The 4,084-nt window shown below is 38.9% G+C and overlaps 1 long non-coding RNA gene across 2 annotated transcripts; it reads right to left on the bottom strand.

Annotated features, from left to right (window-relative positions):
* Nucleotides 1-257: 257 nt before the first annotated feature.
* On the bottom strand, nucleotides 258-3,711 carry LOC121611902. 2 transcript variants are annotated; one of them, XR_006007119.1, is made up of 5 exons: nucleotides 3,663-3,711; nucleotides 3,263-3,451; nucleotides 1,952-2,316; nucleotides 1,642-1,772; nucleotides 258-436 (listed from the first exon to the last, which is right to left on the bottom strand). It is a non-coding gene; the product is annotated as an uncharacterized LOC121611902 (long non-coding RNA). The 2 variants fall into 2 exon arrangements; XR_006007120.1 differs by lacking the exons at nucleotides 3,263-3,451; nucleotides 3,663-3,711 and adding an exon at nucleotides 2,400-2,518.
* Between the last annotated feature and the right edge of the window lie 373 nt (nucleotides 3,712-4,084).

The following is a 4,084-nucleotide window of genomic DNA, read 5'->3' as shown; positions in this document are numbered from 1 at the left end:
ATTGACAATTAAACTTAGTTTAGCTGACTAAGTTTCATCAGTAATGTCAACATAATATTTTAAACAACATGTTGTGATCTAGTGAACCTATTATTTAATATTGGTGTCAACACACCCCTGGATTACAGTACATGAAGATGAGACTGTATATTGATGAAACATATATACAGAATATAGATGACAGGTTGACGTTTGGTCCGAAAGATGGCTCCATGACCACTGTGTGACGTCATACGAAACTCATGGATACGGTGCATGTTGACCACATATGAAATAGAAAACGAGATAGGTTGTCTGGAATGCACCATAAGTGCAGATTTGGTAATGAGCTGGCGGAAACCAGGTGGCTTGATTGCAGCAGCAGGGCAGGTGTAGAGTGGGAGGCAGGCAGATCCAAGTCCATGTCCTTCACCACAGTCTGTCCTGCAGCATCAATCTGGAAGAACATGGAAGAACATGGTAAGAGAAGGTGAAGTCAAGAATGAACAAGCAATATAAATCATTAAGAAATACAGGAATGCTTTCTCTCTCAGATCCAGAGGAGGACCTTTTCCAGGAACTGGGAGAAATTGACTGCCTTTTTTGATGAAAATGAGTTTTTTGCCTAAATCATCTCCTGATAATGTGGCCATCTCTGGTAAAATCGCCTAAATTCTTAGTTAAAAGGATCATGCTCTTTATGCCATATAGGACAATGGCCTCTGTCAAGAGGGTGACTTTGGCCATTTTAATTTTTGCCTAAGTCAACTTTTTGATTCTTTAGGATAAAATGTCTGACTTGGGCAATTTAACATGCTTTCATGATGGCGGCTGCTTGAAGAAGCAACAGAATCTATAGTGCAGAAGAAACTCTAAACATGATTCTTGAATCAGGTTTACTATCATAAAGGCTAGGCTATAATGTTGTCTAAATGTCTAATTTTCACAAGTTATAGTTTAATTACAAAGCTAGCTACTTCTAGCTAGCTAACTATTCCTAGCCCACTTCTTTCCGTAACACAGCCAAACATAAATGAGCACAAGGCAATAATACCCCTCAAAGTTTTAACATTAAAGAAATGTTTTTGCTTTTTGGTACAACTATTAAACTGTTCTGACACCTCCTTTAATTTAAGTTAGAGACATTTACTTTTTGAATTTGCTGTACGGAATTAAAGGACAGTTAATATACTGGATGTTGGAAATGGGTTAAGTTCAATAAAAACTCAGCAAAGAAGACCTGGAGAAGTGAGGAAAAGGACTGCCTCCTGACCAATTTGATTTATCTGACATTTGTTTTGAGTTTGCACTATCGAATGAAAGGGCAATTTAAGCCAGGTTTAAAGTTGCCTAAATTACACTAGAATGTTTTAAGATCTTGCCTTATGTTTGGCTTTTGCCTTTTTTTATAGGACAGCTGAAGACATGACAGGAAAGGGGGGAGAGAAAGGGAATGACATGCAGCAAATGGGCTGCAGGTACCAACTGAGCTAACCCTCCGCCCCGGCATTAGTCACTTTATTACTTAATGTGACATAATGTATGTGTATGTACTTACATACACATACAGTAATCCGTGTGGAAAAAGAGTTGCAGGAATAGTTTTGCAAAACAAACACTAGTATACAGTTCATACTCTAGTAAATTACTTAAGTAAATTACCTAAATTGTGATATCCTCTTCGTCGTCACTAGTGTCTGGACTGCTGAGGGCACTTTGATCCTCGTCCTCAACATGAAGATGGGCAGAAGCCTCAGGACCTAAGAGACAGCAAAGTCCTTTGTTGCCCTGTTCTAAATTTCAAAGGACACAAGACATCACATTATAGATCCACTACAAAATAAAGCTGTGTTCCCACTGCAGGAACTACTTCCTGGTTCCGGGAACTTGTTCACTGACTTCGGCTTACTTCTTTTAACCTTGAAATCTTAAAAGCCATGCTTTCAATAAATACCTTTTTGTTTTAGCTTACCATTCTCAGCCACCTTGTTCTCAAGCTCCTCTGCCTGCTTCTGCAACCATGTGCAATGTTGTGCCATCTCCAGCACCAAAATGTTCTTCTCCTCTTGCAGTCGCATTGTTAGCATCACCTGGTCGTACAGTCTCTTCTTTATCGTGATGTTTGCTGAACACAGTAAAATGAATGCAATTGGGTCTGCTATATAGGCCAGTGTTTCTCTCAATTCAGTTTCGGTAATATTTCAGTAATACAGCTATTTTGTCACATTATCAATAATACTTGCATTTTTCACTGCTTTTTGGATGGTCTCGGTAAATGTGGACACTTCACTGTCTTTTGCCACAAAGAGGCCCTCAAAAAAGGCAGGGTCATCAGAGCTGAAAAAGAAAGAAAATTAGAGATCCATTAAACACATGGGAATATCAGTTAATCACTAAAAACACCGTAGAAAACAAATCACCTTCCACTTTGGCCAAAGCGATATAGCTTTCTGTTTCCATCTGCAGAAACAGCCAACATTTCAGGTGTGCAGGCTGGGCAGGTGAAATCAGCACCACAGCACTGTTGATTTTCCTCAAACAAAGAGTATGAAAACTCTAAGAAACTGCGCTGCAGTGCATCTCCATTGATATGTCCAGACTAGAAGATACAGAGAATTATACATTTTTGTAATGTTGTCTGCTTATGTAAATACATTTAATATGGTTTGGAACAAATAAACGTACTCTTCCTCCACACTTTGTGCGATGCTCCAGCAACTTTGCGAAGGCCTGTCTGGCAAAACCAGGAGAAATGACCTTCAGTTCCTTAAAGGAGCTAAGAAGGTCCAGCGTGTACAAAGTACACACATTAAGAGAGGCCGGCCAATATCCACTCCTAATGAGGTCCTTTAAATCAGGAGTCCACTGAAATAAACTACAATCCCTCAGGATGTCAGGACGATTTCACTTTGAATAAACATTTCAATAACGGTGAATAACGTTTCTGTCTGATAACGACTGGAATGGCTTTGATTTAATGGGATTAGGAGGTATTTGAATGGAGACAGAACCCTCTATAGTGGTTACAGCGCAACTGCGATAGAAAGAAATCATTAATCCCCAACGTGTAAATGGGTATAAGTTTAGCAGGCCCGTGTACATGAATAGAAAAAATTGTAAATGTTGACACCCCTAGTGATAAGTACTATAAATTCAATTTAAGATATTCTGAATTAGGTGAGATACAAAGTTTTATTAAATTGGGATATGTGTCTCAGGGTTTAGCCCCTGACAGTTCCCCTTCTGAAATGTTATAGTTTTCTACCAGCCAAAGAATACCAACCGAATGACAGCAGGCTCATTGCAGAGGCAGCACAGAGGATGACCAACAGCCTCTTTCTCTATGAGGCATTGGAGGTTGTGTGGTCTCTGAGGCTTTCTGCTGATGACAAGACCAGGATGTTGCTGAACATTTTTGAGGCTCACCAGAATGGCATGATGCTAAAATAGCAGAGAGCCTCTCCATATTTTTCTGTAAAGAAAATATCAACTTCAGTTATTTAAATAACAACCATTAAAATAATTAATCAACATACACACAGTATACACATATTTTCACTATGAAACTGGCTCTAATCATTAGTGTTCATATTCAAGTGTAAGTGTTAAGGTTTGTTTCAATCTTAAATTCAGTTATACACGGACATTTGAAGATTTAAAATTCTTTCATCACTGTGATTTACCAAATGTCATCAAAGGACTTGCTGAGGGTAAACTAGGCAGATGTTCCACCCTGGATGACAGGGAGCTCTTAGTTGGAGGCTGTGACACTGTAAATAAGCACATAGAAGAATAAGAATGGATTAGGACTGCAATTGTGTTTTTTCTATGTAAATATTAATTAACAATAAAATACAATCAGACACACTATATTCACATGAAAGACTTGCTTGACATTTACTGTAATGCCACTGAAAAAAATGTTATCTACTTTTTGATACATCAACAATTTACATAAATAACCTGTAGCTGAGGCTCTGCGTCGACCACCACACCTCCCCCTGGGCTTGCCTTGCCGTTGCCTTGTCTTCTTTGACGGCGAGTCTCTTCCAGAGCATGCCCGTTTCCTGATCTGAGCTGCTTTCTATGTGTTAATAAATAACAG

The sequence above is a fragment of the Chelmon rostratus genome, chromosome 9, assembly GCF_017976325.1.
Source record: "Chelmon rostratus isolate fCheRos1 chromosome 9, fCheRos1.pri, whole genome shotgun sequence".
In the NCBI taxonomy this organism is placed as follows: Eukaryota; Metazoa; Chordata; class Actinopteri; order Chaetodontiformes; family Chaetodontidae; genus Chelmon; species Chelmon rostratus.
The sequence above is the reverse complement of the archived record's forward strand: the minus strand, read 5'-3'. Positions and strand labels throughout refer to the sequence as shown.